Raw genomic sequence first — 26,796 nt, 5'->3', positions numbered from 1 at the left:
GTACCGCAAAAAAAAAAAAAAAAAAAATCTTCGGCTATTTTTAGTGCTTTTCATTTCAACGATTTAAGAATTAGCTTGTTAGGTACTATGAAAAGTCTTGCTAGAATTTCTATTAGAAATTGATTGAATCTTTAAAATGTTGACCCTATTAATTAAGAAAGATAGTATGTCTCTTTATTTGTTATTTGTTTTTTGATGTCTTTCAACAAAGTTTTATATTTTCTACATACAGTTTTACAAAAGTTTTGTTGAGTTTATTTTCTGGGTTCTTTATATTTTTCTTGTTTTTATAAATAATATCTTTACTTTTTAGTTGCATTTTCTAACTGTTGATGTCTGTATGTGGAAATGAAATTGATTTCTGTACATTAATCATATGCCTTGCAACCTATCTAAATTCTTTTTTTAATTCTAGTAGTATTTCGTAGATCATTTTGAATTTTCTAGTAAACAATTTCATCATCTATAAATAATTGTTCTTTTTCTAACTCTTATACTGTGTGTGTGTGTGTGTGTGTGTGTGTAAGCCTTATTACTTACTGGAACACAAAGTTGCATAGAAGTGTTGGTAGTGGGCATCCTTGCCTTGTTCCTGATTTTAAAGGTGCTGATGCATTCAACATTTCATCATTGAGTAATGTATTTGTGGTAGGATTTTTGATCCTTGTGTTTTAGCTACTCTTGAGGGGTCTAAGAATGTTTCCTTCTATTTCTAGTTAGCTAAGAAATTTATCTTGAGTAGTTGTCAAATTTTAACACTTACTATCTGGTCTGTTTCAAAATAATTATTCAGGCCCCTCCCCTTTAGTCAGTTAATATGGTGAATTATATTAATAGATTTTCTAATGTTGAATCAACTTTGCTTCCTAGAGTACATCCCACTGGTCATGATTCATTTTCTCTTCCTATAGTCAGCATTCCATTTTCTAATGTTCAGGATATATTTACGTCTGTTTTAGTGAGTAAGATCACATAATTTTTCTTTGTATGGTCCTATCTCATGTTGGTATCAAGGTTTTACTCACCTCACAAAATATGTTGGATGAGTATCCCCTCTTTTCCTAGTCTATGAAAATGTTTGTATAAATGATTCTTTATAATTGCTAGGGTTTGCCTCTAAAATAATGTGGGCCTGTTACTTTCTTTTTGCAAAGATTTTGCTCTGTGCATTTTACTGAAGTATAACACACATTCAGAGGAGAGGAATCCTGATGAATTATCACAAACTGAACACACCCCCTCAACCAGCACCCAGATAAAGAAGGAAAACACTGCCAGCACCATTTAAGCACCTGCCATGCCTCCTTCCCATCACCCCTCCTACAAGATTTTAAAAGTTAGAAGTACTCCGATTTCTAACACCGATAACGTGCATTATTAGTTGTGCTTATTTTTGAACTTTATATAAGTGAAATTCTAGAGTATATAAGTCAGATGTTTTGAGAACTCATAGATTTCTTTAATGGTTATAAAATTATTCTTTTTATTTCTTTATATTCTTTTTGATAACATATATTTTTCTAAAATTTAGTTTGCATCTAAGTTTTCAAATTTGTTGGTGTATACTTATTCAGAGTATTTTTTTTTTTTTTATTTTTTCAGAGTATTTTAAATTCTCTTTTTAATCAGTGCAATATCAGTGGTTAGGTTTCCATTTTATTATATTTCTGCCATTTATTTTACTGGATCTGTCTTTTTAAGTGCTTGTCAATTTTTATTAGTCTTTTCAAAAACTAACATTTAGCTCTGTTTTCTTGGTTTAGTTTCTATTACATTACTTTATTTCATTTTTATTATATTTTCCTACTTTCTTTGGGTTTATTCTGTATTTTCATAACAAGTTTTATTCTTATATCAGTAAGTTTTAGTCTATCTTTTCTTTTTTTAGTTTATTTTCTTTTGTTTTTTTGGCTGTGTTGGGTCATAGTTGCGGCATGAGGGGTCTTCGTTGCAGTATGTGGGATGTTTTGTTGCAGCACGGGCTCTTTGTTGTGGCGCATGGGCTTCTCTCTAGTTGTGTGTGGGTTTTCTCTCTCTAGTTGTGGCGTGCATGTTTTTTCTCTCTAGTTGTGGCATGTGGGCTCCAGAGTTTGTGGGCTCTGTATTTTGTGGCACGCTGGCTCTGTCATTGAGGTGCGAGAGCTCAGTAGTTGTGGCATGCCAGTTTAGTTGCCCCACAGCAAGTGGGATCTTAGTTCCCTGACCAGGGATCAAACCTGCGTCCCCTGCATTGGAAGGTGGATTCTTAACCACTGGACCACCAAGGAAGTCCCCTGTCTTCTTTTCTTATATATGTACTTAGAGATTATTTTAAAACAATGACATTTGTTTATCAACAAGCTAAGTATTATTTTAGCTGCATCCAATGTTTTAAGAAGCAGCATTTTCATTATAAGTTAATTCTATGCTTTTTCCCCCTAAATTTCATTATATGTTCTTTGATGTATGAATTATTTCAACTTTTTTTCCCAAAATCTAGTTCTCTTTTTGGTTTTGATTTTTAACTTTATTGTATTGTAGTAAAGTATGTCTTCTAACACTGATTTTCGGACTTTTTGGAGACTTGCTTTGTGATGTAGAATGTATTTGGTTTTTATAAATGCTTTATGTCTACATGAAAGCATATCTATTTTCCAGTTATTGGGTGCCATGTTCAAAATATATACACTAATTTAACTTAATTCATGTTGCTTAATTTTTCTCTATCCTTACTGTAATGGTGAGGATGAGTTAGGTTGTAACAAACAGCCCCACAATTAAAGTTTACTTTTGGCTCATACTCACATCATCTTTATTGAGGAATCTGGCTGACAGGATCCAACTCTGTGCTTCCATGATTGCAACAGCAGGGAAGAAGGCTTCTGCAGTATCCCACAGTGGCCACTAAAAGCTTTTGCCTGGAAGGATACACATAACTTGTGTACACATTTTGTTGGCCAAAGCAAGTCATCTGGCCAAAAAAGCCACACCTAACTTCAAGGGGCAGGAAAGAGTATTCCTACCCTGTAGTATGAGGTAGGAGAACTAGAATTTTGGTGAATAGCACTAATGACTACCACACTTTCTGTTTTATCTTGCTTGCTTTATTGATTACTGGAGAAAGGGGTTTAAATTGCTATCATGATACTGAACTAATCCATATATCCTTATATATTCTGCTAATTTTTTCTGCATATTGTATAACCCTATGTTCTGATTCTATATGTTAAAATTCTACTACTGTCAGGGAAATTGTACAGTGATCATCTTTGCCTTTCAAAATCTTCTTGCCTTAAATCCATATTGTTTGTTATAAATAGAGATTCACAACTTAGTGTATTTGGAGAGCCTTGTATATAGTCTCCCTCTTTTGATTGTCAACCCTTTAATTTCCTTTTGTCTTAGGTATATCTGTTATCAAAAAGTAAATTAGGGGTTTCCCTGGTGGCTCAGTGGTTGAGGGTCTGCCTGCTGATGCAGGGGACATGGGTTCGTGCCCTGGTCCGGGAAGATCTCACATGCCGCGGAGCGGCTAGGCCCGTGAGCCATGGCCGCTGAGCCTGCGCGTCCGGAGCCTGTGCTCTGCAACAGGAGAGGCCACAACAGTGAGAGGCCCGCGTACCACACACACACAAAAAAAGTAAATTAAAAAATACATGTACATATGCATATATATGAAAGGTATATATATGGATATACATATGAATACATATATGAACGATATCAATCCCAAGGTTCAAGAAGCCTAATAAACTGTGTGCTGATTACATATTCATTATGATTCTTGAACCTGGGCATTGGTGTCTTTCATCAGTTCTGGAAAGTTATTAGTCATTAAATCTTCTTTATTTTTTTAAATTTTTGGCCGCATTGGGTCTTCATTGCTACACGTGGGCTTTCTCTAGTTGCGGTGAGCAGGGGCTACTCTTCATTGCAGTGCGCAGGCTTATCACTGTGGTGGCTTCTCTTGTTGCGGAACATGGGCTCTAGGCACGTCGGCTTCAGTAGTTGTGGCACGCAGTCTCAGTAGTTGTGGTTTGCGGGCTCTAGAGCACAGGCTCAGTAGTTGTGATGCACGGACTTAGTTGCTCCGTGGCATGTGGGATCTTCCTGGACCAGGGCTCGAACCCGTGTCCCCTGCGTTGGCAGGCGGATTCTTAACCACACTGCACCACCAGGGAAGTCCGTCATTAAATCTTTGAACATTGTCTTTCCTCCACTTTTTCTCTTTTCTTCTGAAACTCTCATTATGTGTATGTTGAATCTTCTACTCTAATCACCATTATCTCTTAAACTTTTATATTTTCCATCTCTTTGTGTGCAATTGCCTTCTAGGTTATTTCTCACATCTGTCTTCTAATTCACTAGTACTCTCTTCACCTGCATCTCCTAAATGGAGTCTATGGCTCACTCAGATATGCAAATGCTGTCAGAGAAAATATTAGCTAAAGCACTGGCTTGTTCTTCCATAATCACACTTTTTTTTCATGTTATTTCTGGGCTATATCTTCTCTTTATGTGCCAGTTAGCCATGATTTTGAGAAATGTTTATGGTTTTTATCCAGTATTTTGATATATTCTATCCCAGGATAGAATAAACATCTACAGATCTATTTTACCATATTCCCAGAAATGGAAATCTGAATTTCTCTTAAACTTACCCTGTTTTGCCTAGTATTTTGGTTATTTTTATAGTGTGATCTGTTGTTGTTACGTTTCATTCCTTGTCAACAAGACTTCAAAATCTTGAAGTTTTGAAGTCCTGAAATTAACTAGTGTACTTAAACCATATTTGTTGAATATATGATTTCAGTAGTTAATGGAGCCTTCTCAAATTACCCAAGACCTGACTGTGGGGAAATACCAGAAGAGGTAATGCCATGAATTGAACCATTAAGAACTCAAGCACACAGCCAGTTCAATGGGAGAAAATACCTGTTCAATTCCCAATCTTTGTTTTACTTCCTATTAGACAGTTTCTTAGGTTGAAGGAAAACAATATATTTTCTCTAGATGCTGATGGAATTGTACAAAAATTTGTGTTCCATGAATTTTTTCACATTTAAAATTATATTTAAAGGACTATGAAGATTGTTTTCAAGTTCTAGACCACAAAAATTAAAATGCAAATAAATAATATCAAGGAAGACACTGAAAGTGAGATGGCAAACAATCTTAGAAAATTATCCTCCCTCTTCTATCTCATCTCATCACATAACAGCTCTTGGTCATATAAATTCCACTTGAATGTGGGCTTTCCAATTTTTCCATATTTAGTCAATTAAAGAGTGAAATTCCAACATCTACATAATATTTGTTCCAAATATGAAGATTTATTACAGTTAAGAAAGGACAGGGACTTCCCTGCTGACACAGCGGTTAACAGTCGACCTGCCAGTGCAGGGGACATGGGCTCCATCTCTGGTTCGGGAAGTTCCCACATGTCACGGAGCAACTAAGCATGTGCGCCACAACTACTGAAGCCCATACGCCTAGAGCTTGTGCTCTGCAACAAGAGAAGCCACTGCAAATGAGAAGCCCACGTGCCACAACGAAGAGTAGACCCCGCTTGCCGCCACTAGAGAAAGCCAGTGCGCAGCAACGAAGACCCAATGCAGCCCCCCAACCCAGAAAAAAAAAAGAAAGGACAACAGATTAGCAACATCTTCTAAAGATGGCCAAGCCACTCAGAGACTAGATTAGATGTACCAGTTTCCTCATTATATGATTTACAGACCTAGGATAAGGCTTACCCCAAAATGAGTGTCCACTCTCAGTCTCAAAAAACTGCCACAGTTGGAGTTCTTTTCCATGAATGACAGAGCAATAAAATGTCCAAGACTACAGTTACGGCAAAAAAAAAAAAAAGAATCCCTAAGATTGGGAAGGGTTGTTACCCAGTTTAAGGATCAGCTTTTGACCTAAATGAAGCACAGGGTGAAATATTCATTAGGACTTAAAAGATATCAAATTAATATTGGTGAGTCTGGTGATGATGATAATATGTTTATACTTACTGCCTTCTGGCTAATTAGAACAACAAAAAAATAACCCTTCATTATGTTAAGACCACTTAGAAAGTGTGGTTCAGGACTCCGTTGACAACCTTGAATCTTCGGTATCTTCTATTCAATTTCTGCAACATTTTACAATATTGACCAGGACCAGCTCATCAAAGATACTGACTCCTTCCTTGATTTCTGTGACAGTAAACTCTCCTGGCTCTTCTCCTCTCTTTCTGTCTGCATCTTTTCCCTCTCCCCTCTCTCCACACCCTACCCCAGCCCTTAAATGTTGGAATAAAGGGAGATTTTACAGTTTGCCATGAATCCTCTCATTGGATCTCATACTTGAACTAACTCCAAGTCTTTATTTTTGTTTATTTTATTTCTCTAGGTCATGTTTCTAATTGCCTACTTAATACTTCAAGCAGGACATCCGACAGATAATTTAATTCACTATGAAAAAGAGAAATCATAATTTCTCCATTTCACACCTATTCACCCAATCTAGAAATCTTAGCTTTCTTAATGTCTCACTTCCCTTTACCACTCACATGGATGATTATGGACAAAATCCAGTTAAATATACAAACCAGCTGTTGTACTTTTCTGCCTTTGCTCATGGTGTTCCCTCCTCTTGAAATTCTGCTAAAAAATTGAACTCATTTTTCAAGAACTAACTCTAAAACTGACACTTCTTTCGGTACCTCTCAGTGAAATTATTCCTTTCTTATTTTTAATTTTCCTAGTTTTTATAAGCTCTCTCTTATTAGTTAAAATATAATTGACACACTTTAGGTATGCATGCACATGTAAATCCTTTCCAATATATATAAGGTTGAGGGTATGGCTTGTCTCTTTTTTGTGTATCTACCACTGAACCTAATCTAGTGCCATGCAGTGTTTGTTAGGCTTTCAATAAGTACTTCCTATAGTTAAAAAGAGTTCGGATTGGATGTTCTACCTGTTCCAAAATCAAATAGCAAAACCTATCTCTACTGAAAAAACAGAAGACAATCCCCAAAGAAAATTATCATGTTTACTTAAGCTATTAAAATGAGAGTTGCTTAAAAAAAATCCTTTCATTTACTCTGGGCTCTAAAGTCAATAGAAAAGGCAACTGTAAAATGTATCATCTCTTAAATGGTGATGAAACAAAGCAAACAAAAACCAAACTCTTGCTCTCTCTCTCTCATTCAACTTGGTCAGTGTAAGAAAGACCCCATATCAATTTCAGTTCAATGTAATATATATTTAGCCTTTACTATATACAAGGCATTAAGGGGAAAAAAGACAAATGAGACAGTTTTCAAAGGAGTTCTTCTAGCGCTCCATTTGCTTTATCAAAAAATGTTTTCTTTAACTCGGAAAGACTCATCTCTAATCAAGAAAATTTTTAAATGATATTGTTGGCTACTTGCAAGATAATTTCATTTTCATTAATAATATTATTGGCTACTTGAAATACAGTTGCATTTTCACAGAGACAGGCTTGAAGGTGCCGTGGTAATAGAATGGCTAAAGATAGAAATCATATGGATAATCCTGATAACTTTAGGAATGTTTCAAGAAAACACAGAGTGGTATTCACTCATTTTTTATACAAGTCCTAAATACCAAATTTAATTCAACTTGAGCCCTCCTTAAACGAGTTGTCCAAAAGTGGTAATCCACAGACCTTCTTCAGTGTGTCCTAAATTATGAGCACAGTAATCTCTCATACAATTCTAAATTACATGCAAGATCAGAAATAAAAATAGTCTTCTTAAATTGACTGTTTTTAGATTTACTACCCACTTTCAAAATCTAATAACATAGCACACTTTCATTGCCTCTGGGAACCACAGAGTACATGCTGTAATGTTTACCTCCAACAGGAAAAATAGACTTCTTGACACATGCAATTTAACAGTAATAGCTGGGACCATTCATGTCTGAGTCCTAGAACTGGAATTTCCTGCATTATGTATATTCCATGTTGGAAATATTGATGGTTTGGCAGAGTGAAAAATAGCTTTGGCTCTGTTGGGAAATAACACTCTGAGCTGGATCACTGTGACATCTTGGAGGCTCAACATCTAAGTTGGGTGAGTTGGGCTGAATTCTGAAGGATGAGCATCTTTGGTAGACACCAGTAGATGTGCTAGAAAAGGCAGTTATGAATTGGCTGTACATTTCTTAATACCTTTTTGTAAGAAATGGGTAAGAAAGGAGGAGAACTTCTAAGCCATGAATTTATTATGTAATAATTTACCTTACACTGTGGTCGTATTAATAGTGATCCAAGAAGGGAGAGCTGTGTCTCATGTCATATCTGTCAATAACCAACTAATTCATTCAGTAAATGCTTGTGATATGATGGGGCTGTGCTAGAGATGAGGACACAGAGTCCCATAAGCCATGGAGCTGTGCTTCACGAAGTGTCATGGAAGTGATCCTCTAGTGACTTGAGTCTCTCCAAATCCTTTAGTGGTCATCAAATTAGATATTGGTTGTGATGGTGTGTTGCATTTCAAGTGAAAAGATAATTGAGCTTCTGAACTTGCACAGTAGTATGTCAACCTACCTTCTGCTCATCAGATATTTAAAACTAGGGTGACCATAATTTATCACCTAAACTGGGGTAGTTTTGAGAGTGAAAGGAAGAGCTACTTATAATTATGCTGGAATTGCAAGCATAAACCAGGAGAGAACCTAATTTATATATGGTTCCCTTATCTAAAACCAGAGATTTTTTTCTCTATATATATATTTAATTTTTATTGGTGTAGAGTTGATTTACAATGTTGTGTTAGTTTCAGGTGTACAGCAAAATGGTTCAGTTATACATGTCATTCTTTTTCAGTTTCTTTTCCCATATAGGCCATTACAGAGTATTGAGTAGAGTTCCCTCTGCTATATAGCAGGTTCTTCTTAGTTATCTGTTTTATATATAGTAGTGTGTATATGTCAGTCCCAATCTCCCAATTTATCCCTCCCGCCCATCCCCTGGTAACCATAAGTTTGTTTTCTGCATCCGTGACTCTACTTCTGATTTGTAAATAAGTTCATTTATACCCATATTTTTAGATTCCTCATATACGTGATATTGTATGATATTTGTCTTTCTGTGTCTGATTTCACTCAGTATGACAATCTCTAGGTCCGTCCGTGTTGCTGCAAATGGCATTATTTTGTTCTTTTTTATGGCTGAGCAGTATTCCATTGTATATATGTATCACATCTTTATCCATTCCTCTGTTGATAGGTATTTAATTTGCTTCCATATCCTGGCTATTGTAAATAGTGCTGCAATGAACATTGGGGTGCATATATCTTTTTGAATTATGGTTTTCTCTAGGTATATGCCTAGAAGTGGGATTGCTGGGTCATATGGTAGTTCTATTTTTAGTTTTTTAAGGAACCTCTATACTGTTCTCCATAGTGGCTGTACCAATTTGCATTCCCATCAGCAGTGTAAGAGGGTTCCCTTTTCTCTACACCCTCTCCAGCATTTATGTAAAACCAGAGGTCTTAATAATGTATACTGCTCAATTTGGAGATCTCATTAGGGAAACTCCAATATACCCACTTTCCTTAATGGATGGCTAACAGAATTGGTATTAGATGGAAAGAGTCTGTAAGACATGTTATTCATTCACTCCTCCAGGTGTTTCAAGTTCATCATTTCCTAATGATCAGGAGAGATCAGAAACCCATATATATGAGTCATGTTAGCCTAACCTCCAATATAGCTGTTTTCTTTCAATGATGCTCTACTGTTCAGAGCCTGTATTAAATGTAAGTACAGGAAAGAACTGAGCAGCCACGTAACTTCGCATCCGTGTGTGTGAGAAAAATGTCCTTGAGGATTTTTCGCGTTGTCATTTAACAGCTTGTGAAAGAGTCCACATGATTTCTCCTAGGATGTTTGCTCTCTTTGCAACAACTAATGAGCTACTTTCTATCAGAGGAAGCTTTATATAGGTTTCAACTTGTCCTTGTATGCCTGACTCCCAGTGTCAGTCACAGGAATCCATCCTTGAGGCGAAGCACTCCTATTCTACAAATTCTCATGCTTGGCTCTCTCTTTTTTGATGTGACAGCATCTTTCTTCTAAATCGGTCAGTTTTTCAAAGTTTTATCTTTTAATATTAAATTTAATATTCAGTAATTTCCCATCAACAAATAGTGTTTGAACTTTTTGGCCTGGTGCTCATGGTCTACAGATCTGACCCCAAGCTCCTGGTCATTCTCACTTCCTCATGCTATCCCTCATGCACTCTTTTTGCCAATTTAATTAATTATTTGCTCTTCTCAGTAGGTGCCCCATATTTCCTTGCCTTTGTGTCTATGTTTATGCTGCTACCACTATCTGGGGGATTCGAAGAAAGTTTATTAATACCTATAGAGGGGAGTGGAGTAGGGAGTTAATGGAGGGAGAATAAAAGATTGTCCACCAGAACGTGTGGAACCCGTTGGAAAAGAAGCTGTGAAACACCCTGAGCCCTTCACTGTACACGCTCTGGCCTGGTACCATTATCCTTTTCATATGGGAAGCCTCTCGTCCTGTAAAATTCACCTCTTGAGTCAGCAGAGACCCATTTTCCCCAGGTGTGGGAGAAAGTGAGTGGCATGGAGCTGACACAAATCATGTGTTGGCACAGGCCGGCTAAAGCCATATGCTTCTCTTTGGATAGTAATTCAAACCTCTTAGGCATTTGCCACCTTAGCCCCCTGTCCCCAAAGCCAGAAGCCAGGGCATAGGCCCTAGGAACGGGAGCACAGGAATTTGCCTCATGTTTATAATCCTATAATCTTTTTGGGTGGGAGGAGAGAATGGGAAGTCCTTGGGGTCATTCCTGAATATGACTGTGCATTCAGGGTCTAGAGGTTTCTGTAAAGAAAGATGTAAAAAGAAAATGTGATGTATGGGGCAATATTCGCAAGCCCTAATTTTTTCCATGGCTGCGCTTTATTTATTTCCTACTTTTTTTTTTTTGTTATGCATTTTGTAGGATGGGCTCTTGGCTGTAGTTCAAGCACATTGCAGAGGAATGGTGGAAAGGGATTGTGGTTAGCTAGGTTTTACTGAAAGACAACAAAGAAATCAAATACCCAACCTGGCACTGGCCCAGACCCCTTCCATTGGATACTGGTTTGCTATAGTACAAAAGACCCATGCACAGGGGCTTGAAAATGTGGTCAGACCTATTTACTTTTCAGCAGAGAAGGAAATTGGAAACAGAAGTCTGGATTGCCGTTGAGAGGCAATTTTGAGTTAATTAATCAAGTGAGGGAATCCAATGGCCAGGAAATGGGAGCAACAGAGTCAGTTTTGCACTTGGGGCCTGCAAGCAGAGCCTCAGGAGATCCCGGTAATTTGACTTTTGTGTGGTCCCGGAGGGAGTGGTTTGCCATCTCAGCATACCTGGTTGCAAGGCTGTAGAATACAGTGTTTTTTTTTACCTGTTTTTGTGTTGTGCTGTCATTGGTGGCTAGAAAATATTATGCAAAGGTAGCTGTATAGTGACAATGGTAATAGGATAGAAATACAGATGTATTAACTATAATGACAACAATTAGGATGATAATAACATGTTAGGAAACAGTTGGAGAAACTGAGAATGTGAAATAAGGTGATACGGTTCTATTATAATATGAAAAGAAAATCCTAAGATAATCTTTCTACTAGTTGGCAAATTCATTAAAGGCAGAGAACATGTGTGTTTCCTCTCACTGTTGTGGCCTCTCCCGTTGCGGAGCACAGGCTCCGGACACGCAGGCTCAGCGGCATGGCTCACAGGCCCAGCCGCTCTGCGGCATGTGGGATCTTCCTGGACCGGGGCACGAACCCGTGTCCCCTGCATCTGCATCAGCAGGCAGACTCTTAACCACTGCGCCACCAGGGAAGCCCAGCAGAGAACATGTTTTACTCAGCTTTGAGAGCACCCTGAAGAGCATCGATAAATGAATGAAAGACTCTTCTAATACATTTCCTTGCTCTTTGCTATGGTCTGAATGTGTCCCCCCAAATTTATACTGATTCCTAAAATGATGGTGTTGGGAGGTGGGGCCTTTAGGAGGTGATTAGGTCATGAGGGCAGAGCCCTCATGAGGGGGTTGGTGTCATTATAAATGACACCCAGAGGACAGGCTTCTACCATGTCAGGACACAGCAAAAAGGCACCATCTATGAACTAGGAGATGGGCTCTCACTAGACATTGAATTGGTTGGCACCTTGATCTTGGCCTTCCCAGGTTCCAGAACTGTGAGGAGTAAATTTCTGTTATTTTAACACGCCCCGCCCTCCCAGTCTATGGTGTTTTGTTATAGCAGCCCGAATGGACTAAGACACCCTTGAACTGTCCTGTAACGGATGTGTGCCTGATAATATTCTTAAATATTATTCATCTTTTAAAGGTCTTTGTGAGAGAATATTCCACAACCAACTCAGTAACTTATATTCCCAACTATTTTATTTTCAAAGCCCTTTTTTACATTCTAACTTAGTTCCTGCTGTTATTCAAAACCTTTGTTTTGTTCTGTCCTTCATAAAGCTAGAACATGTTACCTTCTTCCACATCAAATGCTCTCCTTACAAAGTGAACGGCCCTACTGAGCCACTGCTGTCCTCAGGCAGGGAGAAGACAAGAGTGCCATACATAAAATAGTCACAAGACCGTAGGAGGTGGATTAGGTGCCTACATGAATGGCATTATGCAGAGCATTCTAGGGAAGCAACAATGAAAATCATTCATAGGACTATCTACATGGATCTTTCCTTGGGCCAGGCTGTCATTCCTACTTTTGTTGATGCTTTGCCTCTAAATATATATGTTTTATTCTTGCAACTTTTTAATTTGAAAAATTTCAAACTTGAAGGGGACTCATATATCCTTCTTTACGTGGATCCAATTTGATTTTGCTTTCTTTCCTCCCACCTCTTTCTTTCTCTTTCTCAACTTTTGTTTTTCTCATTATCTATTCCTTCAGGAGACATTTTAGACATTTTTTTCTAATCATTTACCCCATGAAAATTTAAGACTACAGATAAACTGTGTACCTGTTTATAACCATTGTAATATCTAAGAATTTTTTGCCCCCCACCAGTGCTTACTCTCTTATTTTTCTGTGCCATTGGCAAATGAGTTGGAGACATTGCACACTTTTCCCCTAAATATTGCAGTACTTTTTTCCTAAGAAGGACTGCCTTAGTTTTAGCATCCATTAATGCTGTTTTAACAGTGTCAACCCTGTTGAAACTAGAGTTTTTACTTGGAATTCTACTGTCAGGAGGAACTTTCTCTTCATCCTCATTTATCTATTTTATTTATTTATATTAGTATGGACTCATGGATTCTAATTTTAGTCATTGAGTCTTCATCCATTACTATCCTTGTTTCTTTCAGTGCTCAAATTGTGCTCACTTTGGCCCATGGAAGCCGCTTCAGGCTGTCTCTGACTCTCAATTTTGAATAGTAGCCATCCTTTTCAGTACCTGAGATAGCTCTTCAATGAATTTCCCCCTTTGTGGAATTCTACCATGGTGGGAGGCAAGAGAAGGGGGGCACTGAATCTGTAATCAGTAGATCAGGCTCTGTCATTGGCAGGTATGTGACCTTCAGCTTTTGAGCCTGAGTTTATTCATTTGTAAAATGCAGCTGGTAATAGTGTCCTAACTATTTAACTGGGTTGTTGGGTGGTATCAAATAAAATATTGCATAAGAAATGCTGGACAAGCTGTAAAACTTCAATCCTATGTGAGATTTATTATTAAATTATGCTTTTATGATGATAATGGTATAAGCCTTATGTTAGCAGTAAGAAACTTTGAATGATGCAACAGGCATACTTTTGATAAATACTGAGGATCTGGATATTATAATGAAGTCTTTTAGATCAGTTCCATATTCCAGAGGACTTCATATGCACTATTTTCATTCCTTGGATGAAATACCACATCTCGAGGCATGGAATTGTCTTTGTAGAGTCTTATTCCCTTAGTACATCCCTGCCTTTCATTTAAACATTGGCCCTGCCTGATGTGCAGTTCACTAGAAAGGCATCCACACACACATTATATTAGTCTCATTTATCCTGTAATGTCTGGAAGCCCAAGAGACTGCACTGCAGATGGGGCTACTTGGAATAGTATCCTCCCCTGAGAGGAGAACCTTTTTTGTTGCTTCTTTTTTCGTTTGCTTGTTTTCAGTGTGGCCCTTACTTCTGTAGTCTCAGAAAATCCTTGGAATTTTTGCCACTCTGGGGAAGAGGCATTTGTGTCTTAGAAGTTAAGCTTTTCCTTGAAGAGTCTTGGGCTAACTTACTGTCCAGTGAATAAAACTGTCTTTTACTTGGGTGCAAACATTTACACCATTACCAGGGAAAAGGGAATTAGTTTGACAAGTGTGAATCACAACCAGAAATCTTCCTCTACTTGGGGGGTCCTAGTAGGACTGAGAATTTGTTTCATATCACCTGAGTTGTACTTTGAGTTCTGGCAAACCTAAAAACCGAAGGGCAAATGGCCCTCAGTACAGCTAGGGCTTATTGGCTGTCAGGTCAGCATCTTGCTAGATCTCTAGGTTCTGGGCTTGAGTTGGAGAGGTCTGAGCAAACTTTTGGTTAGATCTTTCACTTTCTCAATTTGCCTAAGCCTAGTAATTATTCTTGCAACTAATCTGAAAGTATATATTAGAGAAGTTTAAAGTAGGAAAAACCCAAACAGCATTCCCAGTCTGGAAAAGATCCCTAATCTCCAACCTGCCTACCCCTCACCAATGCCATGCGCTAGTTAACCTGGTAGAGGGGCAGTGATAATTAGGCCAGGACTGTGGTGGTGTTTCTCAGATTTAATAACCATACTAAATGAGCATGAACTGTCTGTTTAGGGCCCATGAGGGATGAAATGTCAGCTGTAGTCCCATCCCTCAAGGAGCTTTTTGTTTAACCTCTTACCCTTCCACATCCTCACTTTCATTAGGCCTGACCTAGACAGTTTTAGTCTTTGGACCTTTTGAGTCTCTGGAATAAGTCCTTGAGGATAGGAAGTTTTCTGCTACCATCTTGTGCATGCTTTAAGAAAACATTTCTATTCCTTCCTTTTCTCCGTGTGCTTACTGTCATTCAGGATTGGGAATGTCTGAGAAATGGTCACTAGCAGCTTGGAGAAATGAAGCCTTGAACTTCCAAGTCAGTTTCTTTCTCCACCACTCAGAAGTACACTGTGGCTGTGGTAGAATGAGAAACAATAGCCACAACATTTTGCACCTCCTCCCGCCATAGCTGGAGTCTATTTCCTCACCCTTGGAATTTAGGTTTTGCAGAATAGGACTCTATCAACTTGATATAAACAGAGACTTGTGATGAGCTTGTGCATTGGACCTTACTCTCTTGCTGCTTTTGTAACCCTGTAACTGCCACCTACATGGTGGCAGGGCTGGCCTGCTGAACAGGAGAGATATGTGGCCTAGTGGCCCTCATCACTCCAGCCAGCCAAGCCCCAGAAGCAGAGACACCTAACTGACTGGAGCTGACTGCAAAAACAAGAGTTATCAGAGCTGAGACTGGCTGAAGAACTGCTCCATTGACCGTAGCCAGAATTGCCAACTGATACTAATGGTGTGCTAGATAAATGATTGTTGCTTTAAGCCACAGTTGTTTTAAACGTTTTATTTTGACTTGAAACAACTGAAAATATAGTAAAATCAGCTTTCCCTAATGGTAGCATCTTATATAGTTGCAGTATAATATCAAAAGCAGGAAATAGACATAAGTACATTACTGTTAACTAGAGTAAACTTAGTTTTCAGCATTTTTAAAAAAAATCTGCATGTATGTGTGTGTGTGTGTGTAGTTCTGTGCAGTTTTTTTCCACATGTAGATTTGTGTAACCACCACCATCTCCACAAAAGCACTTCTTCCTGCTCCTTCTTTGTATTGGCATCTACCCCCACCCCACCTCCTGACTATGTCCCCTTGCAACCACTCATGGTTTATCATTTCTACTTTTCTGTCATTTCAAGAATGTTACATTAATTGAATCATACAGTATGTGTATATTTTTGAGGTCCGTCCAAGCTGCTGTATGAGTCAGGAGTTCATTCTTTTTTTTACTGGTGAGTAGTAGTTCATTGTATGGATGTACCAAGTTTGTTCTAGAAGCTTGTTCTTTGATGGAGCTTTGGTTTACAAATACTTTCTCCCAGTCTTTAGCTTATCTTTCCATTCTCTTAGCAGAATCTTTTGTAGTACAATGTTTTTAAAGTTGATAACATCAATTCAAAAAACTAAAATAAAATAAAGTTGATAACGTCCAATTCATTAATTTTTCTTTTATGTATTGTGCTTTTGGTGTCATATCTAAGAATTCCTCACCTAGCCATAGGTCTTGAAGATTTTATTGTTTTCCTCAAAAGGTCTTGTAGTTTTATGTTTTACATTTAAATCTATAGTCCATTTTGAATTAAGTTTTACATTTGGTATGAAGTTTAGGTTGAGGTTCATTTTTAGTTTACACTTATCCCAACACAGTTCACTGGAAAAACTATCTGGCCTCCAATGAACTGCTTTTGCACCATTGTAAAAAAATCAACCAAATCATTGTAAATGAAATCAATCAAATTTCTTTGTTCTCTATATTGTTCTATTGATCTGTGTCTTTTAATTCACCAATACCACACAATTATTATTAAGTTATGTGACTATTATTATTATTAAGGTGACTATAGCTATATGGTAAGTCTTAATATGAGGTAAAATATTTCTCCTACTTCTTTTTTTTTTTCAAAATTGGTTTAACCATTCTAGTTCCTTTTCCTTCCCATATAAATGTTAGAATAAGTTTTTCTATGCCTACAAAAATTCTTGCTGGGATTTTGATAGGAATTGTTTTAAATCTATGGAACAATTTGGGGAGAATTGACCTCTTTACTACATTGAGTCTTCCAGCCCATGATAACAGTACTGTAGTCCCTCTGTATCCACAGGGGATTGATTCCAGGACTCCCGCAGATACCAAAATCTGTAGATGCTCAAGGCCTTTATATAAAATGGTATAGTATTTGCATATAACCTGTACACATCCTCCCGTTTATTTTAAATAAGTAATCACTAGATTACTTATAATACCTCATACAATGTAAATGCTATTTAAATAGTTGTAAATACAATGCAAATGCTATGTAAATAGTTGCTGGTATGTGGCAGATTCAGTTTTTGCTTTTTGAATTTTCTGGATTGTTTTTTCTGAATATTTTGAATCTGCAGTTGGTTGAATCTGTGAATGTGGAACTGATATGGAGGGCTGACTTTCATCAGAATTTTATAAATTTTAGTTTATGGAGCCTGTGCAAGTTTTGTTAGATAAGCTACTAATTTTTACAATGGTTTTCATACAAAAATTGATGACTGATAGCAAGAGCAGGAAATTGACATAGGCATATTGTGGCCTTGACAAGGTAGATTACGTAAGTCAAACATTGCTTAGCTCTGTGGACCATTATACTTCATTATCACCAGTGAGTAAATCAGAGGGAAAAATGAAAAAAAACTGTAAATCACATGGGGAGGGGGGTGTGGTGGTGGAGAAGGTGACAGGTGTGTCCTGAATTCCACTGAAAGTCCAAATTTAGAAAGGATCTCAAGGCTTACACTAGGCTTCTATGAAAAAGGCAGGGCTTTACTTTTAAGACCAAAACTGGTTTAGAACTTTCAAACTATTTAGATTTTCCCTGTGATAAAATCTGTACATTGAAATTTGCCTTAGAGTTCTCCTCAAGATGGTAAAATGAGCACATACATAATCTTGTTGGCCCTTAGAGAAGGATGATAAAATACGTACGTGCATGTAGACTGAGTCTGGGTGGTACTGACCTCATGTCTATGACTGTACCTGCACAAGGAACACTTTACTGGGATTCAACTACTCCTACAATGAGTAGTTGAAAGTTAGCACTGGTGATAAATTATATTTTTCCTTGTCATGTTGATATAGCTGCTTTAACCCCTGTTTTTACCCTGTTTCTCATTTTTAAAAAAGAGAAGGGAAAACCCCCCAAAACTTACGTTTAATGTTTTTTTTGTGTGTGTGTGAACATAGTCACACTCAAAAAAAGAGGCTAAGGTCCAATGATCTGGAACTAACAGAAACCTATGGTGGGGAACAGAGGCCAAAGGCAGTTGGCTCATAGGCAACAGATACTATATACAAACAGTGGAGGCTGAGTTTCAAAGACCATTTGGTGATGAAGGCATTGCTCATCCCACAAAAGGCAGAAACTTGAGCTGGGCTTCACAGATGAAGCTGAGATCACTGTTTACAGCAGCTGACAGTCAGTAGACGTGCAAAAATTCCACTAACTACCCATCATTGGATCCTGCTTTCCTGTGGTTCTGGTATGGAGAAGAGACATCTGGGTTAGAAAGGTAACCAGGCCCTGCTGCACGTAGCCATGGTGTCAGTGTGACATTACTGGTGGTGGCTGGGAATGAGATACATTTTGGCTTGGTGATGCACATCTGGAGTGCCAGAGTGAGATAACCAACCGTAAAACCACTTGACAGGGAAGGGAGTCAAGCAGAAAAAAAATCTCCCAAGCAAGATAAGCTTTCAGACAAATGGACAAATACAAAAGGACATTTTTTGTCATGAGAATAGTTAGCAGACCCAGTAATCTACAGACTGCACATAAGGAGCCAGGAATCTAATAAATTTATAGATTTTACAGTGAGGAACTAGAAATAATGGTGCAATATGAAAATATGTTAAAATAAGTACTTTGGAATCATCAAGTATGTCAGAGAAAATGAGAATGAAGGATTATTAATCAAAAACAGTAAGGTATTAAAAAGATTCATCTAGAAACCTTGGAACTAGTGTATTCATTGAAATAAAAATTGTAGCTGATAAGGTAAACTATAGTCATCTGGGTCAAGACTATGATGAGGCAAGGAAGGCACCCAGGATGCATAATTTAAGGAGGCACTCACTGTCAGGTGCAAACCTTGAACTCACATGAGCCTACAAGTGACTGCCTCCTTAAATTGTGCACTGTGGGCACCATGCTTGCTTCACCATTGTCCCAGTTCTGGTAAACAGGGTTGGAGAAAGAGTTAAGAGTTCTATGATAAAACTGAAGGAATGACCTGGAAGGCAGATGAAGAGGTTTAACATATGAAAAGAGAAGTTGAGAGACATAGAGGAAAGCTCCAAGAAAATGTCTTAAGAGTTCCAGAACTAGAGAAGAAAAAGAACAGCAAAGAAGAGATATTATGAGAGATAACCTGAACATTCTCCAGAATCAAAGATATTAATCCTTTAGTTGAAATCCTTTTGTCTTTATAAATGAGACTTTAAACTATTCATTATTCATTGATGAAAACTGCGAAGGGCCCAGATTTCTGATTGTACCCTGACCCAGTTTAATTGGACTGGGAAAATTCTGTTTAATCTCGGGGCATTGGCACATTAAAGAGGATTGTGGATGGCTCAGAGGATTAAGTCCTTAGTTTGATTTGTCTGACCAGTAAACCTCCCACAGTATTCAGTTGCTTCTGAGCAGCAGTGGCTCAACAGTGAGTCAATGGTCTCATCACTGCTTGGAGAGGTGAAAGTCTTGTTTTTACCTAGTAGTTTGGAGTTAGGTTGGATGCATGCTTGGGAACCAGTTCATCTATAGGTCTTTCTTACTTGCAACAGTATATGAAATGTTTTCAGCCCCTTGTTCCTCCTTGCTGTCATCTGCCTCCTCTGGCCAGGGAAATGTGTTTTTCCTGTTAGACTGCAACACTAAATAGCACAGATTGCTCAGTGGGGAGAGTAACACTCTAGTCCTTAAAGCTCTTTGCTTTTCTTTGCTCCTTACCACAACTGAATATGTATCTAGAGACAGGAAGTCTGACCATTTTGGCCCAGTCAATGCACAGTTAAAGAAAGAGATGGGTTATTGATTACTTCTGTGCTCACTTTAACCCTCATGCAAATTTAACACTACAGATGGGTGCAAAGATTTCTTCCTCTTTTTAATGGGTTCTTTACCACAGCAGGGGTAGAGTAAACAAAGGCTCAAGTCATGAACAATTTTGGGGCAGATAGAAATCCTTAGCATACAGGAGAGGGAGAATTTTGAATAAAGATTTGGTTAGCTTTGCCAAGGCCCTTTGTTTATTTCAAGGTAATTAAAATGTTCTGGGTGTGGAGGAGAAATAATGCTTTGGGACTTACTCATTTGGTATTTTTAAATTAGAGGTTTGGCATCTCTTTCCAGGAGTGAGTAATTTCTTCTGTCATGTCTGTATACAGATAACACAACAATCAAAATAATCCAGAGCCTGCTGTAGAAACGTTCTCTTCAGAGAACTGAAGAGTGTCACGTTGTCCACTGGGGCTCAGCAGATGCTTACTGAAAAGAACTGAAGAGTGTCACGTTGTCCATTGGGGCTCAGCAGATGCTTACTGAAAAATCTTACATGGAAAACATAGAATCTACATTAGGACACTGTAGCATATGTGCACGTGTGTGTATGTTCACATGAAAGACAGAGATACAGAGGGACAAAGTAACAGAGACAAAGAAATAGGGAGACCAAAAGACCAAGAGAAAGCGACAAAAACAGGTTATTCTTGAGAGTTCAGTTAAAAATCAGGAAACTGAACGAGGTGAGAGAAAAATTGCCTGGTCATCATCAAAGCACAGATACAAGACATAAAATGAAGATAGTTCACCATGTACCAGGCATAGTATAGAGTGTAAAAAGTATACAAAGACATGGCTCCTTTCTAAGCAACAAGACTGGGATATGGAGAGAAGTAAGCTTGGTTGTGGTTGTGTAATATGATTACACAGGATTAAAGGACAGCATATTGCAAGGTCAACCAAGATCAACTAACTCCTCTCAGTTAGAGCCCAAGACCTTACTTTGGCTGCCCAGGGTGCTTGTCATGCAGGGATGCAGCAAGAATCATCTGAGGAGCCTCACAAAAACTTAAGAGATAAACATGTATCTAAACGTTCATCTTTCTAACTCATGCCATCTCTAATAGAAAATAGAGCGTGTGCCAACTAAGGAATATACTCATTTTGGACTCAGTTAACAAGATAATAATATTTATATTAGGATCAAGCTTTTTCATCTCACAAATGGTTTTCACTTACAGCATCTAGTTACATCTTTGACACATCTGTGTGGGGGAGATATCATTGTTTCACAAGCAAAGAGACTGAAGCACAGACATATTGAAGAATTGTACTTGCCCAAGGTGACAGAGCTAGGAAATGGCCAAGCAGGGCTTGAAGTCAAGTTCAGCATTCTTCCACTGTGTCATGTGTCTGATTGCCTGCCACATGAAATGCTATTTATGATTCTGCATTTTGTCCAATTTCCTATTACAACTATGTTAACAAAACAATGCTAGAGGCCAGGCTTATAGAAAATTACCATATCTAAATTCTCTGCTGGAGGTTTATAGCAATTTATAGTAAGTGGTGTTTTTGTTTTCTTTTTTCTAGTCACCTTTTTCAGAGGGCCAAGAGGTTTGGTGACCTTATGTGTTAAAAATCATGGCTGCATTAATCATTTCGACATAACAGATTTTAGGGAGGCTTTTCTGAGTTCCATTTAAGATAGTTTCTTTTAGTGCTGAGTGAATTGGTTTGACATCCTGTCACACCCCGTCCAACCAGAAGCCGAATGAGATCCCTGGCCAAACAGAGCAGTGAATCTGGGCTTGGCTTGGCTCTTCTGTGGCTTGTTTCTGTAGTTGCAGGAAAATGGCTCAGAATGTAATGTAAGAAGAGTGTATTGCATGTTTTTACCTCAACAGGTTTCTTTGGGAATTAGAGCCTCATTTCATTTGAAACTTTTAGCTCCATAACCTCAACTTTTCCATTTGAGACGCAGTAATGGACTCAGAAACAGAGGTTTTGAGAGTCAGAAGTGATTCAAGGGAGGCGTAGTCACTTTGAACTTGGGCCTACATTTCACATCTTAAAGGTGGAAATAATGGATGAAAGTCTGACTAGGTGACTAAAGATAATCTTGGTCTCCTTTTTGGCATTACAAATTAAATTCCACATGTGTTTATCCCATCCATGGGTGGTTGTTTCATATTGATGGAAATTCATGATAGATAAGATCGGATAGTTGTTTTTCTCTTTGCCTCAGGTGTGTATTCTTGGATAAATGACTCAAGGAAACAATTTTACCTACTTGAATCTCCTACGGGTCAGGCTTTGGCAGAGGCACCTAACTAACTAACCCTGGCACCGAAGACCTAGTGCTTGCTGCTGGATACTTCTTAGAAGATGAGATTTCAGAAGCGTGGCAAATTCCATATATGTGAGGAGTCTGAATACATTTTCTCAAGAGGCCTGCATGAATGTTAAGGCATCTCAGGCCTGTCTTGCCAGAAAGCTGAGTCAGGAGAAATAAGTTCATGCTTTTCAACTCAGTATCAGTTGTGTATCTGGATCTCCACTAGGTAATTTCACATTATCTTATAGGCGTTATTGCCTTCATTGCACAGACTGAGGACACGGACGCTCAGAGACGTGCCCTCTGTGACAGCTGACAGGTAGCAGAGGCCCGATTCCTTTAGACATGAAGACTTCACACTCTCTGCTACCCCTGGGGAATCAGGGAACTCCATGTGGTCTGAGGCCAGATGAGCTCTAAGTCACTAGAGAAGCTTTGCTTCTTCCAACGTTATTTTTCTAGAAGGCTGGAGAAGAAATATCCCTAGAACTTGAACATCACACCATTGGTTTTCTAAAAAGCAGGCTTCTGATGCAAGACCTGGAAGAGAGGTTTACAGGTCCTTATCTTTCTTACCTGAGAGGAATTTAAGCCATTACAAAGTATGATCTAAAATGCTCCCTAAGGGATGCTTCTAGGGGAAGAATGGAGTTGGTAGGTTATCTGTTTTTTCAAGTGGTTGAATTGAGAGGCATTTTACGGAGCTATTTCAGGATGTGGAAAGTCTTGCTTAGCATGTGATTTAAATAACCAAAGAGGGGAAAAAAAAGTCAGCTATGGGGGAAAAAGTCCAAGAAACAAAAACACAATCATAACATGCTACTTGGCTTGGCAATGAACTACACTTCCATAGTCATAATAATAATCATGATAATACTCTACTGGGAAGCTGGGGGAAGGAGGAGGGGTGTAGTGATGGAGAGGAGATGGTGATGTTTGGGTCTCTGACATCATCACTCTTGCCCAAAGTCACTGGACTGTGAGTACAGTTTCTGGGTAAAATTTCACCCCCAAAGAGCAAGCAAAAAGCCCAGTCTCTAGATGGCTCAGGAAAACTATTCTATTTTGTTTTTTAATACTTGAGGTCATTCAGTCATTACAAAAGAAACTGTAATTTTCAGCCTATGTTCTGAAATTGGAAAATGCTTCTAATATAATTTCTCCACAACTTTAATTTTAGAAAACTAACCAAAGAGATCTTACTATAAGATTTTTTGTTTCTCTGTAAAAGAATGTTAGATCTTTAATTAATTTTATAATTGAAGTACAGTTGATTTACAGTGTTGTGTTTGTTTCAGGTGTACAACAAGGTGATTCAGTTATACATATGTATATTCTTTTTCAGATTCTTTTCCATTATAGGTTATTACAAGATATTGAATATAGTTCGCTGTGCTGTAAGTAGGTCCTTGTTGTCTATCTATTTTATATGTAGCAGTGTGTTATCTGTTAATCCCATACTCCTAATTTATCTGCCCCCATCCCCTTTGGTAACCATAAGTTTGTTTTCTATGTCTGTGAGTCTGTTTCTGTTTTGTAAATAAGTTTATTTGTACCATTTTTAAAAAATTCCACATGTAAGTGATATCATATTATATTTGTCTTTCTCTGATCAATGTAAGTTAGATCTTTAATTATTGACATGGATAAAAAAAATCCAGTTTTACAAATGGATTGCCCTGGTCGAAGTCAACTTTTCTAGATGGGAGTTTGAGTGATGAAGCGATCAGCTACAGAACAAGTTGCCTCTATGTAGGCAGGTCACTTCCTCTCTCTGTTTCTCAGTTTCCTCCTCTGTGGAATGAAGGAATTGAACTCCAGAATCTTGAGTTCCTTCCAGCACCACAGTGAATGGTGGCAGAAATGGAGACCGGCATGTTTATGCAGGCCTGACCCCTGACCTTAGTACTGACAGGGTCTCCCAGTCCTCAGGGATACTTCCTGAAGTTCAGGGTTGGGGCTGCTTCTGTGGGAGTGCCCTCCAGACCTGGTCATTCCCAGCCAGAGAGAACAGGGACTCTTTAGCAGGCCTCTAAGGATGAGGGGCTCCAAGAAGCTGGAGCTGGGTCTCTACCACAGACATGAGTATAGTGTGAGGGATGCTTGCATCCCAGCAGGCTGACTTCCAGCAGCATTTTTCTGGGGAAACAGTCTTTGTTGTTTTCAGGAAAAACAGGCCAACAATATTGTTGCATGTTCACACTTGGCCCTCCATCTGGACAAGTGAGTAATTTGAACTTGCAGAGAGAGTGATTACAGAAAACAGCCAATGAAAAGTCTCTTGGAACCAGAGATAAACACAAAATGGCAAAAGGCAAAGCTCTTCAGAATTCCACTGTCAAGCCAGGGGCCAACTGATGCTGCTGGGAATGCTTCCACCTACCAAACCGAGCGCCTGCTGGTTTCCCAGACAGGCTCTTTAACTGCCTGCATCCCACCCGGGGCCTGAAGAAGCAGTGTGGTTGGTGGGTACCTACAGTCTGTGTTGTGCTGATCCCAAATCCGCTAGCCTCTCATCATTTGAACATTGTGGCTCATTTTAGTACTGCTTCCACACTGTTTAACGGAGGGGAGGGCTCCCCTGGCACTATGACTTTAGGTCTTGGAGAGCCGAGTCCCTCTCAGCGGTGGCATCATCTTGATGCAGATGCTTAAGGGCTGGTGTATTGGTTTGTAGGGTCATCCGTGGTGGTGGAAGGAGACAGGTGAGGCTGAGAGACAGTGAGTGGGATACCCACTGTTCTAGGACCAGCCATCCTGGCTCAAGACTTTGAAATGAGCCTCTGTTTAATTTTCCTTTTTACGTTTCATATCCAGCCTCATTTTCCTGCATTATCCTCTCTGTGCTTCACCAAAACAGGACTACTTCCTGTTGCCAAAGGCCCCCAGCATTTCCCCATGTCTGTACCTTAGCTTAGGTGTGCTCTGTTCCTGAAATGCCTGTACTTTCTTCTTCAGCCACTAAAGTCTCTGATTCCCTCCAAACAGTAACTCTTCAGGGGTTTTTTTTTTTTTTACAACCCATCGTCTCCCCCGTTCAGAAGCCATGCCCCTTTCCTCTGTACATCCTTGCGTAGACTTTAAGTTTAGTGCTTCTAGCAATTGGAGCTTGGGTCAGGTGGCCAGGCTAATGTCTTGCCTCAGCCCTCACTCCCTACACTGGCTTCTGGCAGTCCTTCAAAGGGATCACATTACTGTTGATCTTTTGTGAGAAATCTTTTGCTTTACTCATGTGGTTCCCCTACCTAGAATGTTCTACCCCCTCACCATCCCATCACAACCATTTGCCTGGGTAATGGCTACTCATACTTCAAGTGTCATCTTCAACATTACTGTATCAGGGAAATCTTCTGGAACCCAAGACTAGCTCATGTCCACCAGTTATGTGCTCTCATAGGACCCTGAATTTCCTTTCATAGCATTTATCACTGTTTTAATGAATTGTTTAATTCTATGCCCATTTGCTTGATGACTATTTCCCAGGCTACATTAAAACCTTTAGAAAGATAGTACCATGGTCTTCTCTGAATTCTTAGTTCTCAGTGCAGGGTTTAGCATGTAGGAGAGTAAATGTTTGCTGAATTAATGGATGTGTGAATTGTGTTTCCTCTACTTGACTCTGAGTTCCTTCGCAACAGGTGACTGACCTCTGCTTCCAGGGTCAGGGCTGGGGGCCATGGTTGGACCTTGGATCATTATTTTATTTTTTTATTACATTTATCATTTTAACTATTTTTAAGTGTACAATTCAATGGCATTTAGTACACTTGAATTTGAAACCATCACCAGTCTTGGGACTTTTGTAGCCAGAGATGAGTGTGAGAGAAGCTGGAAGCAAAGGGGAATCAGAGTGCAAGGTCAAAGAGAACTTTGGGAATTAAAGGAGAAATGAAAAATGCGAAAGGTCACCTACGAGGTAGGTGTTGCATAAGAAAATCTAGATGTCTATGAGAGGGACTTGAAGTGAGGTCAGATAACAAGTGGGTACCAGAGAGATCCAGGGGCCAACTGTGGCTTGTTGTGACAGAGTTCATGGACAGAGGTGTTAGGATACTGAAGCTCTTGGGACACCAGCAACCATGTCTTACTCGTCTCTCTGTACCTAGAATCTCCCACCGTGTTTGGCATATGAGAAGACATATAATTAACATTTTAAATTAAATTGAACTTGTGGTTGATGGTAATGGGATGGGATATTCAGGATAGAACGGATGTTAGAATGTGGCTACTGCCTCCTTGGACCATAGGTAAAGGATGTTTAAAACGATCAGTTGCCTCTAGCTTCTTTTTTCACTCACCTCAAAAACTTAGGCTCTATTATTCTTGAAGGGCTGTTTCAACCTCTTTATTTTTCAGATAATAACAAAGCAGAGGGAATTAAAAGGGTATTGAGGATGAGAAATCAGGTTTGCGAAATGCCCAATTTTTACCCAAGGAGTGGGTCAGCTAGGGAAGCAGGAGGCAAATGGATGCTTGTGTTTTTTTGGTAACCTCTGGCAAATGTGAGAGTCTGTGAACTTCCTTGCTCCCTTCCACCCACCCACCCCGCTGAACTTGGGTGTTGCAGGAGTGGTGCTA

Source organism: Grampus griseus, assembly GCF_964374135.1.
Source record: "Grampus griseus genome assembly, chromosome: 2".
NCBI classification, from domain to species: Eukaryota; Metazoa; Chordata; class Mammalia; order Artiodactyla; family Delphinidae; genus Grampus; species Grampus griseus.
The sequence above is the reverse complement of the archived record's forward strand: the minus strand, read 5'-3'. Positions refer to the sequence as shown.